This window comes from Platichthys flesus, chromosome 8 (genome assembly GCF_949316205.1).
Source record: "Platichthys flesus chromosome 8, fPlaFle2.1, whole genome shotgun sequence".
Lineage (NCBI taxonomy): Eukaryota > Metazoa > Chordata > Actinopteri > Pleuronectiformes > Pleuronectidae > Platichthys > Platichthys flesus.
In genome coordinates this window covers 17,850,645-17,871,951 of record NC_084952.1, presented here as the reverse complement: position 1 = coordinate 17,871,951, position 21,307 = coordinate 17,850,645, and the positions used below count along the sequence as shown (strand labels likewise).

Below are 21,307 nucleotides of genomic sequence, written 5' to 3'. Positions count from 1 at the left end.
TTTCAATCTGGTGGGGGTTTTGCTTGTTCTTTAAACAACTGTTTTTATCCCACCTCACATGGATTCAAACAAGGAACACATGGAGGAATGACACAATTAGAAACTTGAATGTACCGTTTCCAATCATATGGAAGTCTTTCTGGAATTGACCTTGGCTCTATTTAAAACAGACAGCACAAGGTTGACTGAGTGAGTTTAACACCAAAGCAGTAAATAGACCCATCCACAGGTACAAGTAGCCTCTCAGAGAAACTACCTGGCCACAAACCATGGAACCATGACATTACTTAGTGCTCCATCCTTCACACCCCATAAATTACACACATGTTAGAGACCGATTTAAAGTGAAGAGCATTACTGACTCAATACATTCTCCAAATTTCAAGCATCTCAACACAATAACATGGATTTAAACCGACTGGATTAGCAATTTTTTTTCTTAATTTTGTGTAATTTATTTACTTAAGTAGATACTCTGTATGCAGCTCACACAATTCTTGGCAATTTTTCAAGCTCTTAATTTTGCACCGGAGAATTTCAAGCTTCAATGAGGATTGCACCGCCGAAGCATTACACTCCAACAACACTGTATGAGTCATGGTGGACAGTTAAAAATAACGATCATAATCAATGTGACAGAGATGTCATCTTTTTTTATTCCACCAATTACTCTTCCACCTCTAAAGCTGGCGCCTACATTGCCCACAATGCAAGTTGACTGCTGACAGTTCTCTTGCAGATACTGGCGTGTTATTGCGAGTCTACTACAGTATATATTGCCTGGCACCACGTTGCTGTCATCTTTAAAGTTTCATTCACCCACTGTCCCGCCACTGAATGGCGTTTTCCTTTAAATGACAAAAATGACAGACACACAATCCCGTTGATGTTCGCTCCTCTTCTCTGTCCGTCTCTGATTCACTCCCTCACACACAGACAAGCTGCCCTTAATAAAAGCTGCAGAGAAAAGCAGGCCGCCTTTGTCCTACTAGGGCGGAGCGGAGCTGATGTTAGTGAAGTTGGCAGCCATGGATGACTCGGAGCCACCAAGGCTTTGGTCAGCTGACATTATCCTACCCCTCAAATGTTACCCAGCCCTGCAGCGGCGTCTGCATGTGTGTTCGTGTGCACGTGTGTGTGTGCACGTGTGTGTGTGCGCCTTTTATGCTATTTGTCCTTGTCCAAATGTAACTTCTCAGTGCAGTATGGCTATTCATAGATGGGAGGACATGGAGAGAAAAAGAGAGACCTCGCGACAAAGAAGGTGGTAATCTGAGTGGATCTGAGCGCTGATCCTCTTTGGCTCTTGTAGTGTGTGCAGGAGGTCGCATCAGGCTTGAGCTCCGGGATAAGATGGGCAGAAAAACAGAAGAGATACAGTATTTGGACAGAAGCTAAAGTCAGCAACAACAGATTGAAAAGGATCAGCGCTGTAACAGCTCGGAAAAATCTGGAAACAATATTTGCGTTATCCTTCTCTATCCTTTATATATATATATATATATGTGTGTGTGTGGATATGGCAAGAAACACATCTGCCACTGGATTACAGTCACACACAAAATCTTCTGAGTAGCACTGGGTCATTGACCATTCAAATTTTGTGATGGTGATAAGGCTGAATGGAATACAGGCAGTGGAGAGGAGCTTTCTGTGCTCTGACTGTAGTCCGAGGATGAAACCCGGCAAACAGTCCAGATGGGTCCTCCGCGCAGGGTCAAAGCCCTCCTTAACCTGCTGGATCAGGGAATCAACCGTACTTCACAGCTCAGGCAGAGATCACACACAATCTCCCACATACACAAATACACACAGACACACACATCTCTCCGAGCACACACTAACGTTCAGGTGTAGCCAATCGGATCTGTGCTGAAATGAAAGGTAATAAAAACAGAGCTAACGGTCTTTTATGGTACTTGCCGTAAAATAGCGGCCGTCTTGCTTTATAAGTTGAACGTCAATTTGTTTCTTTGAGGATAAACAATAATACAGAGCTTTTAATATTCTTTTATACAGTCTTGTTTATTTTCATTTAGACTGGAGCATTAGAGATGCCATTATAAGGCCGGCTAAATTGGTCCATAGAGGCCCGGACCAGCCCATAACAAACTACGATTCTAAAACATTTATGCAACATCACCCGACATTACGGCTTTTAGTATTTGGGATAAAGAATGGCCTGGTCCCAATAGATGCTGCAAATGCATAACTCCTGAAATTTGCTCTTCCCTTCGCTCGCTTGTCACGTGGCACTGCCGGAAGAAACAACCCCACCCCAAAGAGAGAGGATAAACATCCATTAACATGTTTTGCCTTTTTATGGTCCAACACTAATTAATGCGGAATTAGGATGCTGATTGTCTTTAAAACTTCTAGAATTGTTGCGAGTTGTCAGGGAAGACGTTCTGAAAATGGCTCCTCTCTCTCCCCTCTCTTCTCTAAACGTGGGATTATGCATATCAGCCGCAGCTCTGCCCGGCTGCACCAAAGACGAGCCGGAGAGGCTGAGGACCGGAGAAGGAAATGTGTGCAGAGCCCTGTTAGCAATCACTGTTTCTCTCTCGGAATAATCGCCAGGCAACTGTGGGGCACAACGCATAAATAAGGACATAAGTCGGGTTTAGGGCACATTGTTATCACAGCCGTGCCAGGGCTGCGACTGTGAAATATAGAACACGGTTTCGTTGCCCTGAAAAAAAAAAAAAAATCACTCTCGCCCACTGAGCTATATCCTCAAGTTCCCTTTCACCCTGTGTGTTTTCTTCTTGCCGTCGGTGGGAGTGCAGGGTCCTGGAATTCCATCCTACACGGGATTTGAGCCCTGAACATGTAGGCCTATACTTCACACTGCGTCTCGTCTTGAGCTGGGTAAAGCCAACACATTCCTCCAAACAACTTGGGTGTTTACAGCACTCGCACTCCACGGAAAGGGCTGTTTTCTAGTCAAAACAGAATCGAGACAAAAGTGATTTATAGAAGGAGGAGGGGAAAGACAAATTCCCAATCCTTTTGCTTTTTTAGGGGTAGAAACATAAAATATCCAATCCATTATACAAGCACCCCCCCTCCCGCTGCGTTCCCCTGATTCCTTCTAGCTATTAGCAGCTTAGGACACAAATAGATCACACCAGATATTAAAAAGCAGCAGGAATCTAACAGTTTAAAAGCTCTTCCCTAATCCTCGCTGTGGAACAAAAACATGTCTTGCATGCAGTCAAATTATTTTTCGGCTGTTTCTCTCTGCAGTTTTTACGGTTATTGTTTAGTATTCTGATTTCAAGGCGTGCTCTTTTATTAGAGGTGGAATGTACAGATGAGATGGTAGAAAGGAGGCGTGACTCACCCAATCTGCAACAACACTGACAGCGCCTTATCTATCTACTTTATTTGGCCGTCTGTTATTTTGTCCTTCAGTAAATAAGAGTCAGATGAACTCATGGCATTGTTTTCACCCTGGCGGGCTGCTGCTGTAAGGAAAATATTGAAGTGTCTAGTCATGGATTGTAAAAGCGTAGTGGCAGATTCAATAATGTAAACCTCGGGAGACAAATGTAATGATCATAACAACAAAAATCATACAGATTTATCACTGTGCTGCCCGGATTCCAAAGCTTTACCCTGGAAAACGCAGCAACAGATTCGTGCACGACAGGAAATAAAAAAAAATTTGTCAGCACTGATCAAGGAATCGAGTGGTGAGTGAGGCTGATGTTAACAGATGTTGGCATCGATTGACTGACGGCACCTGGGTGTGCTGCAGAGAGACACTAACACAATATCTACAACTCTCTGACACGACAGATTTGGTTGAATTGTTTTGAGAATATTGTTGCACTTCTGCAATGTGCTTCCTCCGGTTAAGTGGATATGAAAATAATTTTGATGACAGACATATCCATGGTTTCTGTGCACAAAACTAAAATCCTTGAGAGAAAAATTTGTATTTGTTTTTTTATGTATATAGTCGGATGTCACAGAACTAGTTAGACAGCACATGTCAAATATTATTGCGATCTTTAAAGGACTACAGGATCTCCTTTGTCCATTAAGATCCTACCATTCATACGCATGTGCACCCGATTTAATGACTCTTTCTCTATTCTGCCTCAAACACTGTCTGGATTTAACTCCTTTCCGGGTTATATAATCCATGTTGAGAAAAATGAAATACCAGCAGACATAATAAACAGGGAGGCAGTTTAAGTGATTATGTCGCTGCGCCCTGACAAATTAAATCCATGAAAATCCATGACACTAAATCCATGGAAATAGCACAGGATCCAAGTGTTTGCTCTGAGACACAGTCTGACTAGTTAGAGGCAAAGGCCCTAAATTCTATAACCAAAATTGCACCAAGTCATTTCACATATCTGGTGCCGGCACATGGTAATTGAAGTGATTTAAATTTAGGAAAATGTTCCAAGTTAGAGTCTCATCACGGGGCTGTGTGTTTTTTTTTACTTTGTTTCATATCATACAGGAATTTATTAGGCTCTAAAAATTCTTCAATTTTTAACAAACAACAGCCAATAGGTTTGGTGTTTTGGTTCAATGTGGGAAAGAGTTTATGAACACATAAAGAAACATATACCTAGGAATATTATGAGAATATATAGATAATATTGAAAATACATTTGCTATATTTCAAGAAAAAAAGAAAGTTGTGATATTACAAGAATTAAGTCGTAATTTGTCATTTTTTAGGGTTAATATTGGAGGATAGCTGTTTACTGTGTTAAATTGAGAAATGTGGAGCATCTTGTTAAGCTACTCTTTCGTACAGGTTTCAAAAATGGCAAAAAACAAAATTCTCTTCAGTTCGACATGATCATAACAGGACTTGAAAAGATTGTTCAAGACACTGTGCCTATTTACACTGGTGCAGAGGAGTGGAGCACAGGTTGTCCTTGTTGCTTATTTCTTTTTATTGTCATAATAGGACTATTTTTTTCATTAAATCATAACTTTCTTCTAATATTAAAACTTTTTTCTAATTAATGACTTTCTTCTTGTAATAATACAATCTTATTTTTAAGATTTAGATTCACGTGGCCCTAGCTGACTCTATGCAGCTAAATATAAAACACTTGGCACAAATACGTTCCAAAGTATGGAAGGTTCTACTATAACAATGTCTAAATTACTACTACTATGCCTGTAAAGCAGAACTAATATTTGTTTATTAAGCTCCTGACTCTGGTGCATGGTGCGCAACAGGGCAGGCTCTCAAGTCAAATAAGATTTATAAATTGATCCTGTAATTGTTCCACCTGCTGTGACAGATCTCTTTACTCATCTCTTGATCATTTACACTAGATTGTGTGTTGGTGTTTTGTGTCTCTATTTCTTCAAAAACTGTTGGATACGCAGATTGCCCTTCATCAACTTAAAACCACTATAGCAGTAAACACATATATTTAAAAAAAATGGTTGTCCCTAAGCATACGTTACAAGTTCAAGCCTTGATCAATTTAATAACCTTGAACACAAATTAATAAAAATCAGCACCGCATATCACGTCGAGGCAAAACAAGCAATAAAAATGGCCGTGAAAGAGCCTTTCATCAAGCGAAGGTGTATCCTCAGCGTGAACATCAAACACCAGCAGCTTGCAAAGGACCAGTTCAAAGTTGAAAGACGCAGATAGCTTCACAGTTTGAATCAAACGCATCGTTCCCAGCGGCGTCCGCCTCAGTCCTTATCAGACCTCCCTCCTCAATTACACACATGTTCTTAATGATAGCAGGGTGGAGGAGGAGCGCTGTGAGGAAGACAGCGTTTGTGGAGGAGAAGACGTCTGGCGCCGCGACTGCTCTGCCTACATAAACAAACACACACTCTCTGACGTGACATGCCCTTATTATCCACAATGTCACATCACAGGGGGCGCCCAGACAAACCTGGACACCAACACAAACCAGAGAGGAAATCTTTAGATGGCGCGACACCTGGTCACAATTACAAGCTGTGGAATTAAGCTTAAGCGCGGATGTTCTGACCAGAAGTTATAAATATAACTCCCACACACACACACTCAAACACACACACACACACGAATCACCAACAAACATGTCTCGTATCCATACACAATATAATCCGAGAATCCACTCGTGTTATTACTATTCACGTCTTTGTAAACATCAAATATGAATGGTGCAGCCAAGTCATTTTGTGTTCGGGTGTGTGTGTGTGTGTGTGGTTGCGTGTGTGTGTGCGCACGCTGTGAGATTAGAATCATCCAGGACATTCATCTATTCTGTAGCTGGTGAAGAGATTGAGTGGGGTTTGGTAATATGACGGCACTTTCACAAAGGATTACAATACTCGCTCCCCCATACCACGCTCCTTCACTATCCCCAGTCCTCACATTGGATAATAGAAGCCGACTATGTTATGACTTGAGCTGGTGCGAGATAAAGGATTAACGCCCAAAGAGATGGCGCTGTACGTGCACGAGCGAGTGGGACTGCACGTTAACGTTAAATGAGACGGACTGTACTCAGCATTGGCCGATCGCTATTAACCCACCACTGCCGTCTCTATTGCCTGAGCTAAATAAGAACTGAGGTGTAATTATTCAGCTCAGTCATTCTCATTTGTGTTCTATTTTACATTGTATTTCTCGATTCAAGCAGCTGTTCTTTCCAATTCATCCTGGGCAGGGCAAAAGTCCCCGGTGAGAATATTATGAATGGAGTCAAGGCATAACATGTATTCATTTCCATCTACGCACACACAGTATTACTGTAGAGATGATTAAATGTATGTTTAAACTCCTAGAGTATTGTAAAAATAAAGATAGAAATAACCATTAGTTAATGAAATCGGCTGCTATCTGGTGGCAGCTGCTGGCCATATATTAGCAGTTAGCAGCAGTCGTGATAAATGGATGTGGGTTCTATTTTATTTTATCTGCCATCAATTAGTGAGATTTAGATAAGTAGAATTAGTTTGATTAAAAAATGCTGTGGAATAAATGTTTTAATATAATTTACAACGGACAGGTTTATTTTATTATGTATGTATTAAAGGAGTGGACCACCATTTCTACATAGGATTCAGATTTGTTTTATTAAAGGAAGGAAGGAAGTGATACAGGTATACATGTATTGGTAACAAAATCTATTTATTTCCTACTTTAACATATCATGACGACAGAATGGTGAGATTTTGAAAATATTATAATGTTTCATTGTTCATTCCAACAGTATCCAACTGTATACAAAGATGGACGAGGAGTCTCCTCTTCCTCCCAATATCACAAAATGAAGTAAAAATAACCTTGATATGAACTATACCATCTTTTACATTTAGCGTCTGCACATGCTCGGTAGAGCTGTCCCGACGATCTCAACCAAGTCCGTCTCAGCTGTCAATCATGATCTTCAATCCATTTTAAATTGAATTAAAAATAAATTTACTGGAAAATTAACACTAAAGAACTAGCTGAAATGACAGAGGCCATCTTTGAGAAAAATGGATTTCACAAGGCACTTGACTTAGTAGTAACGTGCTAGTAAAATATGAAAACGCACAAGACATTTTTATTGACATTACTAAACATTTACTAAAGCACCAGGTTGTATGGCTTGACTGTTAAAAACGATAAATATGCTCTTTTACTTTTTTTTTCCTGATGAAGTTCCTGTACTTGTCAACTGTGCGTTTCCCTATGGTTACCACAGGTGTTGCCAAAGAAACCAGTGCTGAAGGCGCGAGGGGTAAAAGCTTGTCCATTTGTCTTGATGGAAATTGACGAAGAGGAATAGGATGAATTCATTAAACTCAATGTAGATGACAAACAATGTTGGGATACAGGTGATTGAAGCAAAACATAAAAAGCCCATCACTGATATAAGAGCCCCTCACTGATATGACAAAATATATAATTGCATAACAAACAAAAACTAAAGCAATCGAATTTTCATGAAAAATCTGAAGGTCACTGCGTCCAGGGGCTGAAGCTTTCCACTAGTGAGGCAGAGAGATATATAAGGAAGAGAAAGGAAGAGACAGGGAAGCCATAATGATAAAAGCGTAGTAATCTAAACTACAGTTGACTGTAACTGCTCCCCATTACAATAAATGACTTCATTACGATAAAGATGTGTTCAGCCACCCTCTGTGTTTCAATGAGTTTAACTGTGGAATGATTCGTAGAAGTGTGTTCAAGTAATAGAGCTTCAGATGCAGCCTGTGGTATTTACACTTATCCTCTCGATATGCCAGGTCAGGCCTGCCAGAGAATGCATTTGTACCTGCACCCAGCACCTGGATACACACACACACACACACACCGCTGTAACACACAGACACTCCCCGTCTTTCAGTGTGCTTATTAAGACATTGAGGCTTTTAGCACCTAGCAGCACTAATCCTATAGCCTTATGCTCACTGCTGCTGCACTCAATGGCCTTATACTATCTCTATCTATCCCCTCTCTCTCTCTGTGTGTGACAGTCTGTGGCTGTTTGTGATGAATGGAAGAGGCAAAAGAGGAGAGGGTCCAATGTTAGACATTGCACCGCTGAGGTCAGTGTGGAGAGTGAAAAAAAAAAGAGAAGACAGAATGAACAAGTGAAGCAGAGACACAGAAGGGATGGAAGTGTGTGTGTATGTGCCTGGGTGTGTGGGTGTGTGTGGGGTTGGGGGTTGGGGGCGGTAGTTGCACATGAATTGCATACAAAAGCACCTGCATGCACTATGCCCCTGCGTTTATGTCCTGCTTGTCAGGCATGCAGAGCACACGCGTGCTCACGCTCATGCACGTTTGCCCTCTTGTGTGCGCAGTGGCGTGCGCGTGCCTGCGTGTGCAAGGCCGGGGTAGGTTAAACTTGTACTCGTGAAGTGTTCCCAGAAGAGATTAATCATCCTGTGCTGGAATGCAGCATCGTGGTCATAAATCATCACCTGACCTCTCTCTCTCTCTCTCTGTCTGTCTGCCACACGTAGCGGTGGAGTCAGGGCAAAAGGAGCGTCATTGCATATCGGCAGTAAACAAACAGCCGGCAGCCTTGACAGAAGCTTGAAACATAGGAAACACAGTAAATTAACAAAGACATGGTAGGGTCCAATCTAATGATCAATTTAATGTTAAACCAGCCTGTTGAGGTCTAACCCAAATCAATTTATAAAGATTTTATGAATCCAGAGTTTAAGGAAAAAAGGATGTTTTGAGTCTTGAATAACAAAATCTATTTATTTCCTACTCCAACATATCATGACGACAGAATGGTGAGATTTTGAAAATAGGGACAAATGTGAACACTAGACACCCAGCAAATCACAACTGACAACTGAGAATCTTCACAGACATAAATTAAGTGCTGTAAAATTATTTAATTTTACCATAAATCCAAGGAAACTAATCCATTAGATTTTATCTGAAAGCAATATTGGGTTCATTATTAACGATGATTTACCTGAAATTATATTATCATATGAATATTTGTTCTCCAAATTAACCGGAGCACGTGGAGCAAAACCTGACCAAATGAATGATCTAAGTTTTGCTTCACCTTTGTGAAAAACAACTAACTGTTGTAACCTTTTTAATTCGGCTAACCATGGACAAAATAATTGCTTCAAAAGTCAGTTTAATTATAGTCATTACAATCCTGTGTATGTTGTTTAGATCATGACATTTATTGACATGTGAAAATATATTTATCAATCATGAAGATTTACTGCATGTTGTCCAGCCGTACCTAATCTATCAGGCTACATTCAAGCATGGTTGATTGGTTGTTTTTGTTCGGCTAAAGATGTAAATTATGACGCTGTCAGACTGATGAAATGTGGTCACATCTTTTTCTTGCATGCGTGCCATAAATCGTAGCTCCATGCTCAGATCCTCCAAATGCATTAGAACAGCAGGACAATTCTGAAGTGCATATGACATAAAAAATTAAATTAACTTGAATCTGGAGTATAGGATTCACTGCAGGATTATGCTTTTTTTTGCTCGTAGCTTTATTAATCATTAACAAAGATATCCATCTATTCTTATGAGGTAGTTACTATTCCTCTTTCAGAGCAGCGACTGTGGTTTCCAGCTGTTACTCAAACGTTCCCGGGCAGGTGGGAGCCAGGAGATGCTGTAGAAACAATGTCTTGATCAAAATCCGTACACCTCCCAACTGTGGGAGCGGGGAAGCCGAGCCGGGAGTCAGCGCTCTGCTGTGCATTTTGCAACCCAGGTAGAAGAAAGGAGCCTTCCCTGGTTATGTTCAAGTACAGGAAATTGATTCTTTAATATTAAAAATTCAACAGCTGAGTTTCATTACTTTTCTGAGCCTATTCCCTTTCCCTTGTGGAGTGGAGAAAATATCAGTTTATTAAATTACTTCTCTGAAAAGTCTCAGGGGATGCCATCTTAACTCCCGTCCTCTTTCACAAGGCCATTTTAGACTCTAACTAGGCATGTCTACTTGGAAAAGAGAGACAGAAAGGAAAAGAGAGGGGATAAGCAACGGAGGGATGGAAACTAAGTATGCTGAATGTAAAGAATTCATTGGCTGCTGCAGACAGTTAGTGGTTACTCCATTGGCTGTGAAAGGCATGCCATTGAATGATCCCACAAATCAAGGGTAAGTTGGTTAGAGGACGGTAAATGGGAAAGCCACAGTAACTGCTAACTGGAATTCCTTGAGTATGTGTGTATGTATGCCTGGAACCATTATGTGCTTGGAGGTTGATGTTTCTGTGCTGGCCCCATGCAGCGTGCACAGCCCTCAGCGTGTACGTAGAAACACAAAAGACTATTAAGCAGGTTCACTGGCACAAAGGATCCTCAGACATCATCAGTGATTGCTCTAACTAGACTTCCTGTCCAAAGGAACACAGGGGTCAGGGCTCGAGTTGATCTCTAGGTCTGACTGACGTCTAAGCTTTCCCCTTGAACGTGACTCAGCCGAACCACTCCTTGTTTTTAGGGGCAACAGAGGACAAATCCACTTTTCAACCCATTTCTCAAAACAAAGACAGGAGGAAGAAGCAGGAGCAGTAGTAATTTGTAAGGGAGGCTGCTCGCCTCTCCACACTGATGAGAATACGGTGAAAAAAGAAGTGAAACCCTGCACTACCACACCAGGGCACCATCGGATGGAAGCTCCTCTCAGTTGTTTTGTGTTAAAGTTAGCTCTGCAAAGTCAGCCAAGAGACCCTGTTTGATTTGCTGTGGCCCAGCCAATCTCAACAGGCCTTGTGTTTGCTTTTGCATTGTCAGAGGAACTATGATTACTTTACAACGGGGTCAGCCTTTTCCCAGTGATTTCAACTGATAGTTGGCCCCTATCAAGAAGAACGCATCAATCATAAGGACATCAATGTTTGATAAAACCAAATATTATACTACACCAGTGAGGCTATCTTTTCATCTGGGTTTGTTACCTCAGCAAAGGAGGTCATGTTTTTTTTGTCTGTCTCTTATTTAGCAGGATAACACAAAAACTACCAGATAAATTAACACGAAACTTGGTGGAAGGAGGCAATATGGGTATGAGAAGACCAAATTAAGATTTGGTGCAGTTCCAAATAAATGGGCTGATCCATTAATTTCTCTTGCTCTGCAACACTTCCCAGGGAATGATTCACTCTATGGCGGTAGCAGGGGTGCAAACGCACAAAGTTATGTTTTTCAACATTTTCATTGATTTCTCAGCGAATAATTCATGAAACGTGATGAAAAATATCAAACATATTTCAGGGACTGATATTTATGAGTGTGTTAAATTTTGTTCAGATCCACATAAAAATCAAGAAGGGTGGGGAATGGACCCAAGGTATATCATGTAGAGGAAAAGATGGGGATGTAGCAATAAAATAGAATTGATAATAAATAATTGGATATGTACTGTTATTTACAAAATAAAAAATCCAGTAATTATTTTATTATATTTCAGTGTCTGTACATGATATCCATGGCTGCATGTGTAAGTAGGCAGATGAGTTAGACCCTTTTTGCTTTACTCAAATGTAAGAAGGAATCTCTTAACAAAGCGTTGAGGTAAAGCCAGTCAGTCAGCTGTCAGGCAGATGCAGTAAATATCATCCCACTCTGCCATCCCTTCCAACACAGAAAGAAACCCACAGGATCCATGGGCATGGTAATCCAAGATGAAGGCTGCCCTCCACAAGTGTCGCTTTCTCTAAACCATGGCTAATGCTAGGTGTCACACATGTGAACACACACAAGAACACACTGCTCGCGCTGCACAGAGCAGTGTGGTCTGAGCTACACAAAAGCCCTTTGAAGGGAACGAGAAGAAAAGGTCACAAAGGGTATGTGAGGGAGTGGTGGGAGGAACAGGCTCATGGCCTTCTCATTTCATGTTAGTCGAGGAAACATCACAGAACACCAACAATAACAGTGTCCTTACTCAAGTGTAATGAATACCACAGCAGCAACCAAATAAATAGTGGTACCACAATCATGAATACTGCTTTTTAAATAAAGTTACATTATAATATATTGTATAACTTTGAATTGAATAAACATAATTCATTTGTGTGTAAGTAAATTTTAGCTAGTTTTTCTTACTGGTGAAACATTTTTCTTTTTTGTGTAAAAACACCTAAAGACACAGAACCGGTGTTAATTATTTCTTCTTGACATCAAAACTCAGATTTATTTATATTTAAAAGCTTCAACCTCTCTTTGGAATTACAGCATCTAGAAGTGTTTTCCTATTAAGTCGGGGTCTCTGTGGCTAATTTCACCACTAAGATGTGTCATGGCAGCAATTTCGAGAATCATTGTTCCAATAACAATATATCAAGGGCTCTATTTAAGTGAAGTGAATTACACACAATCCATTACACAAACCTGATCTCTCTCGGCTCATTTCCTAAGAGATGGGCCATCAGCATGTGCAGCACAACCTCTTTTTTTTTAAAAATTTAAGATGTGATGAGAAGTGATAGAAATGGTGTGGTTGAATTTAATTGGCCCAGTCGAGCCACACCTTATGTAAACACGATTATTTTAAAACTGCAAATTGATGCAAGCATATTCAAGTTGTTTTTATCGTTTACACTTTTGGCTACAGCGGTTGTGTAGTCAGAATTCAACTTTTACCAGATCTAATTTCATTTTACTGGAGATTCACTGAAGAAAAAGAGAAGAAATGTGCAGTTTATATTTTTCTCTTTTATTAAAAAAGCCAAGTCTTAAAAAAGCTCTCCAGAAAACCACAGGAGCTCTCATAAAGTATTTCTTTCATACTCTGTGGTTTCCACTGATCTTCCCACCAATTAATCAATTACGGCAATTAATCTAATTTGCTCCTTCATCAGTGAGTCTTTGTAATTTTAGCCTCTCGAAAAACCACAGCGTGCGATTCTTCGTCTGCTTGCCAAGCTCCCTGAAGGAGCACAATTAATGTTGAAAGTTGAAATGTTGAAATATGAAACAGTGAAGACAATGGAGCATGAATAGATCAAATCGAGGACTGCGCAGCCAGAGCGGCCAGATGTGGAGAGGGACAGTAAGCAGTCCGCGATTGGATGAATGCGGTAGAAATGAGGAGGGGGAGACAGAGTTGGTTGTTTCTCATCAGTCTTTTTGGCACTGTTAAATCTCATGCTACGCTAAAAGCTATTTGCAAGCAGCCAAACAAGGGCAGCATAATGTAAATGAAGATATCCCTGCAGCAGTTGTTCTACCTGGATGTGGGTTCATGACTAGGAGCTGATTGGATATGTGCCTCCAAAAAAGCCACAAGTTAGTGAAACAGCTGAGAGTTAGCACGGCTCCATCCCTACTTCCATCTCTGTCCACAGGAACATTTGGGTTCGGTATCAGTTTAAATCCCTGTCCATACAAACACGCCTCAACACATATCACATGACTTCTCACATACACTGGGCATGCGTGTGCCGGTGTACACAGGAAGCATTTGGTTGCCTGTCACTGATTTCTCGAATAACAGCTCATCTCGTTCACATGTAAGCGGTTGCAAAATGCAGAATTCAACTACACGACAGATGTGAGCAAAGACAACAGGGTCAGCAGCGGGTGTAATCGATCACCCATGTTGTGTTATACACTGGTAGCCGGGGCTAGTGCCGCTTGCTTTCTTCTGAAAGGGGGTCATGTCATAGGAGCCTGACGAATCAGGGAAGGCTACGTTCGTGAATAAAAAAGACCCAATCAGAAAGCGGTTGTGACCGTCTACGTCATTGTTTCCAACATCTGCCCTTCCTGGCTAAAAGGCAGCCCTGGAGTTTTCAGACTCAAATTTGGAAAGCAGCATTTCCACACTCCTCTTTTAGTGCCTTTAAATCTCTGGTGAACCGCAGGAGAGTTCATGCATTTTTAGGAATAAAAATCGTAGTAGTGTGGATGTAGCCTGAGAAGCAGAGATAATGCTGTACTCGAGATACACCACAGTGTGTAGTATTTTTCTGTTGACCCACGTGTCCTGATGTTTACTGCAGTATCAGCCCCCCCCCCCCCCCCACACACATACTCTGTCACAAAGACCATCATTTCCAGCCACCTCTCCTCTCTGGAAAGGTCAGTGTTCTTTGTTAATCAGTAGTGACAGGAGCTCGTTTCTGCTTCCATTACCACCTATCCTGCTCCATCCTGAATGATAAGGTGCTGTGGTCTAATGTACCATAGAGTGGCAGCAGGGTTTGCTATATTTCAAAAATGATTTAACCTGATAAAATAACAATCGCACCCTCAGCCTCTGTTTAGCTTGGAACCATTTCAGACATTGTTGCAAAAACAAAAAAATATATATATAATGGAGGGTTTAAGCTGCAGGTGTGGAGATCTGCTGGGGATAATTGCTTGTTTTACCAGCCCTCCAGACTGGCTCTGATGGATTTATAGTATTTTCGAAATTTGATAATGTTGCTATGGTTGCACTGATGCAGGCAAAGCATGTGAACACCTTACAGCAATTTTTTTTATTTTTTTCCAAAATCAAACCAGTTAACTCATGAAATCGAACAAAGCCGACAAATAAAGGGGCACTTCACTGCCTCTCAAGTAATTATACCTGAGAGACATAAGCAGCTTTTTGTTTTGACATCACTTAACACCCAGCAATGTAGTTATTGTTGACACGATTTGAAACAATGAACACAATGGGACCTATTTTGTGTTTGAAAGGGACTTTTGGCTCTCAACCCGGAGCAAAATTGCATTGGCCTAGTCACAGACATTCAGCCCCACTATGTTGGTTCATTATCTAAAACTGTGGCGGCTCTGAATTGGTTGGGAAGGACAAAATGTATTAACTGGGCTCTCAGTACCGATACGTGTCACGCCTGTGGCGTGAAAATGGCATTAGTGGAATTGGACCCTTGAGGTTTCCTGATGCCGTTTTACATCTGTTTGCTTTTGTGAATGTAAACAGTCCCGGCCGCTCATTGCAGGACGACACAAAGCGGAGGGGTCACGCTGGACACCACTGACTTTTGATCAGCCCTGCACGGCGGTGAGTGTTTGTTTGATGCTGTGTGCACGGTTACCGAACGTGCGCATGCATTAGCGTTATTGTGCGAAGCCTTCAGTCTTTAATCCCCTAATCTGCTGAACCCTGGAAATCACTGCAGTCATCTGTCAGCCAGGTCAGAGTGGGCTGCAGGGCTCAACACTCGCACACACACACACACACACACACACACACACACACACACACACACACACACACACACACACACACACACACACACACACACACACACACACACACACACACACACACACACACACACACACACACACACACACACACACACACACACACACACACACACACACACACACAATGATAGTCATTTATTCAACAAGGCCTCATTTCAGTCTAATGAAGATTGATGCGCCTCTTCCCAGGCCTCACAGGTGTTGCAGTGAAATGTATGTATAAATACATAACCCACATAGAAGAGCGCAGAGGGAGAGGAGATGGATTAACAGAAAGCCATTCATTCTCTAATCACATCCACATACGAATTAACAAATGCTCGGAATGCACAGACAAGTTTACATATGTGAAAGTCTATCTACAGAATTTACATAAATCCCTGAGAACAGCATATCAAGTGAATCTAGTTGAATCGTTGAGAAGGTCCAACGAGGACGTGGACTCAGAACCCATAGTGCTCAGACCCTTGAGTCAAGTCTGAACCTCTCAGGCCTGTTTGTCTGTAAGTGTGTGTGCCCGTGCCAAATGGGACACCCTGAGGGCTTGTCTGGAGATTGCGGCTGACATGCCCTGCTGCTGTCCAGTGTGAGCTCCTATTAGCACTTAAGACTGCAGCTCGCGATACACACAGTTCAGAATGCACACACACACACACACACACACACACACACACAAACAGCCACAACACACTGGTGCTAATGATGACGCCTGGCAGGTTAAAGACTTGACAGTGGAAAGAGACTCTCTGTGTGTGTGTGTGTGTGTGTGTGTATGTGTATGTGTGTGCGTATGCGTATGCGTGTGTGTGTGCGTGTGTGCGTGCGGGTTAAACAGACACAGCTTAAGTACACAACGTGCACGTCTCCATATGCCTATGTTTAAATGTGTGTCAGTAATGATTGCCGGCCAAACCGAGGACTTTGCTTTCTTTTTGATTTCGTGTGCCCTCGCCAACAGCTCAAGATGGAGAGATGGAAAGCGGGGGACGGATCAAAGAGCGTTGGAGATCACACAGATGCAGGCAGGCTCGATGAGAGCTAAAGGTGGAGGAGGAGATAGAAGAGCCACAGAGAGGAACTGCATCGGTTAGATTGAAGTGTTAAATCTCAGCAGGGCACCTCATCGTCGAGATCTGTGTGGTATCTGTGTGTGTCTTCATGTCATGAGGTGCCGACCTCATGACAGGCTCTGGGATCCTGCAGCCGGTGTGTGGGCCCCAGCCCTTGACACCCTACTTGATACACAACTGACTCCAACAGTTTTTTTTCCCCTCTAATGCAACCTTAAACTTTGAGGGCGCATATGGCATGAGATCCTTGACTAAAAGTCTCACTCGTGTCCGATGAATATTCATTCCCGGTTGAGCTACATCCTGCAGTGTTATGGTCCTCACTGCAGCTTGAGGGGAGCCAGCTGGCCTGTGGCCTTCAGCCTCTCTGTGTCACCCAAAAACAAAAAAAAAAACACAGCATGGACGCAGAGATAGGATATTAAAATTCAGCACAAGTCTCACGGACCAACACTGCATGCACCTTGGATTTAGCTCCACAAAGCATAATGCCCATGCATTCTTTCTAATCCAACACATGGCAGCATGTAAGTAAGTGGGCGACATATTATTGAAAACAACAATGGGGGCATATATAGAGTGCAGTCTAGCAACTGGTGCTTTTTTGAAAAGACAAATACGCTGCGGCCTGCCGGGCGCACCGCGGCGACGCAGCGCATGACCCTCCATGAGGAGAGGGGAAGAGGCAATGACGGGTCTGCGAGCCAATTAAAGCGCATCGTAACACCCTGCTTTGCCACGATAAAGGAAAAGCATCCTTTTTTTCCTGAAGGACAAACTCGCTTTCTCACGCATGGCAGGGAGAGCGATGACATGCGAGGATGCTGCGCTGCGGTAGAGCCGTGGACGCGTCGGGCAAGATCTGGAGAAGGTTAAGTGAGCTCCTGCCCCTCAACGTGACATGTGCAGGCGTTTCACCTTGACTCTTTAAAAACAGGGAGGCTGTGTTTTTTTTCTTTTTTTTTTTTTTTTTAGGACATGGGATAAGGATGCTGTGCAGATGCGCCGCCTGCAAACCTCTGAAACAAGGATCACTAATAACCATGTGGAGAAATGATGCGCCAATGACACTGCAGACACACTACGGGAGTCCTGGGCAACCTGTGCCAGGACCACAAATATTTGTTTCACCCCACTATAACATGCACATCAGTGTCATCTCTGCGCGCTGCCCTCCCCGTCCTACGTGCCACCGGGACTGATCGCGCTCACACATGTGCCGTTAGTTGCCGCAGAAGCTGGTGCCCAAACAGCGGGAGCGCGTAAACATCGTTTCCACATGGACATGTATACATTTTAAACATCACCTACCTGTTTCCAGCTATGCGCGGGACTCACTGCATAATCCTCCTTCTTCAACTAGAACTTTTCCTCCCCTCCAATCGACCAGTCCGGACCTGCTACTTTACACTTGTTTTTTTTTTAGCTATTGCATACTTTTCTGTTGCCCGGTCTGTCCCGACGAGCCGTGCACGGTAGCGAGATGCGGGGCCGAGGGGGGGTGAGCTGATGGAGAGGGTATGTAGGCTACGGGCATCCAGTGCAACATCTCACCAAATCAAACGGAGCAATCCATTCCGCGCTGATGGTCGTTATGTGGGGTGGGGGGGTTGGGGGTGGGGGGGGGGGGGGGGGGGGGGGGCAGTGCTGACTGGCAAAGACGGAACGAAACAAAAACCCGAGTGGAAAGCAGTTGTGTGCGCTAACGGCACGTCTTCCCGTTCGATTCTCTCCGGACCGGAGGAGCAGCGGCGGGCATGCTCCGGAGGCGAGCGTCGTTCGATCGGCAAAGGCTACGCACAGCGGCACCCAGGGAGCGACGAATCACACACACACACACACACACACACACTGGGTACAGGGGAATGACCGAGGCTCGCGGAGCGCGTTCACGGCTGAGCCAAGTCAATGGTCATTATCAGCGCGTACCGAGAGTAATCCAGTGTGCAGGGCTGTCGGCTGCTGCGGCATCCACACGACGCACGGGGATCAGCGGTGGTGACATTTAGACAATTAGATTCCAGAATGTCAAGTACAATGCCATGTGTTATATATGATGCATGTGTCAGTTATAACATGGTCATCGTTACAGCTGCGAAGGAGGTTTCACCTGTGAACTGACGGTTGTTTGTGTGGTTGTTTGTTTGTCGGCAGGATTACGTCGGAAAGTGCTAATCCGATTTACACCAAACTTGGTGGAGGATCGGAGCCTGAGCCAGGAAATAACACATTTCTTTTTTTAATCACTCCCCATAATATTGACAGATAATTTTTCAATATTTTAGTCTTTTTTTGGGGGGAAATAACACGCGGACGTGAAACAAAACATTATCCCAACATATTTAGGAATGTTTGGATTTAGAGGAGCTATTATCTCTTCTATATGTCACTTGAGTGTTTTATTATTACAGCTTGTGCTCATCCTGAGACACCAAATGGATTATTTGATAACACACATTAAAGTTGGTAAAAAGTCAATCCCATTGGGTCAAATATAGACTACAGCCACATCACCACAAATATATTTACAGTTTATGTCTGCTTTGGGTGTCAGCACCGTCCCTCCGTGGCCCATAGTGCTCATTATAGGGGTCCTCATGCATCTCTTTCTAAGCAGTGCACCCACTGCACTGCAGGCTACCGTTCCACATTAGCACGCCGCCATAATGGGCTTCCTCTGTATTAGCAGCAATAGAAAGGTGCAATAACAGAAGCGTGCAATTACGCACCATAACTAGGGAAAACATTGTTAACAGTTACCCTCTTGCTTCTCAATCTCCAAGCTGTAAATGCATATTTCCCAATGGAGGTATGATAATAATGCCCGCTTATTTGAAAACACCCTGTAAAGAGAACCTTGTGGCTCTTTTGATAAAGATTTCATTTCCGAGGCATTTTTATGCATAACTGGGGATTGGCATGGGACGTAAACTCCCACATCCCCCAACCATCACCTTTTTTTCACTTTCATTATTTGTCTATTTTAACTCTTATTTCCTGTTTTGCTTCAGCGAAACATTGCGCTGCTCATTGCTGACATATTGATTCTGGTAAATAAAGATGTCCACGTATACGTGTAAAACGTGGTAACCTCGACTTGGTTTGAATTCACAGATGGCATGAGCGAAGGGTGAAAGGAAAGAGGAGGGACTCATCGGATCTCTAGTGGGTAACACAGGTGCAGTGCGAGATGAAAAATGCAGATGAGGGGAGGGACAGAGTGCTGAACCATTTTAAAGTCCCCAAGTGATAACCTAAAAAAGCATCACTCGGGGCCCTCGCTAGCCGCATTCTTAATCATGCAGGTGCAACTTGTCCAGAGCTTTACACTTTGCCCTAACTGTCCAGACGAGTTTTTGTTTTCTTAATGAGCTGAGTAGCTCCTTTACGATACAGCATAATAAGCATGTTGCCCCAAAAAAAAATCATTGCTTTCCAGTTAGTTTTATTATTTGCATAAACTGTGCAAATACCAACCGAAGCCACATATTAATATGATATAAATATATATATTGGAGACACCTTCCTCATTTCCCAGGGTGTTAGTGGGGATTTGAGAATAATGATGTCAGCAGTATTAAAGCTGTCCTTTCCATTTGTCTGCACTTAATTCCTTGCATATGGACACACCTAGAGATTAGCCCTAATATGTCGTATAACAGACCTGCCAGTGAGCGCTGATGTGGAGACCGGCCAGTGAACAAACCCAGATTAGATCGCCCAGGAGCTAGAGCCATGGGTGGCTGACTAGCGCTTTGCTCATCGGTTTAAAATCGACCTCTGAGTCGACAGCCGCCAGCTTCTGCCTACAGGCTGCCCATGGGCCTCCTCCTGCCATAATGCAGGATCACTCGTGGCAATCCTCCACCCTCTCTTTCAGCACATTAGGGCAAAGCAAGGGCCTCTAGTGGTATGTAAAGTACCACTGGCAACTCATCTCCTCCACTGTTCTCCCAGTGTTAAGCAAATTTAGTTTCTCCTATAAAACCTAATAACCTTCTGATAATTAGTTTGCAAAGTTTCATTTGTTATTTACCAATCCTTTCTATTCCATTCCCTTCCACTGGTGCCATAATTAGAAAAATGGCATCATAGGAAGTGATGGATCATCATAAAATCTGACCCCTGCACGAATACGTTGCTCCAGACCCGCTCAAATGAGGATGAAATAATCCGGAGGCAGGTTATCAGATGCTACACGAGTAGATGAGTTAGCTGACCTTTCTCTATCATGAGCCAATATTAGCACAAGCCATTATAACCTATCAAAGCCTAATGCTTATAAGCAGTGCTCAGGGGTCCTTGAGCCTTGCAGCGCTCTGGTGGTGAATTGTCATCCCAGCGCTATCTTCACCATTACAGACCACACAGTGTCAGGGGTTCTATTTAACCTTGTGCGGTGAGTTCCCTGACATACATCTATCACAACCAATCATATCCTGGCTACAGCTTGTTTCTGAAGGTGTTGCGGGCAAGTGCGGCAGCGTGCGAGTATCGCTCGGACTGATGCATTGTGCCGTTAATTATATAATCAATTTGACTAATTCTCGAAATGCTAATTAGTTAATTAAAG

At 42.9% G+C, this 21,307-nt stretch overlaps 1 protein-coding gene across 1 annotated transcript in view; it reads right to left on the bottom strand.

Annotated features, from left to right (window-relative positions):
• Positions 1-18,315, bottom strand: part of LOC133959238 (teneurin-2-like) — an 82,804-nt gene extending 64,489 nt beyond the window's left edge. The window contains exon 1 of the mRNA XM_062394357.1: positions 18,046-18,315. The gene's annotated coding sequence lies outside the window, so the exon portion shown is untranslated. The remainder of the gene's footprint in view (positions 1-18,045) is intronic.
• Between the last annotated feature and the right edge of the window lie 2,992 nt (positions 18,316-21,307).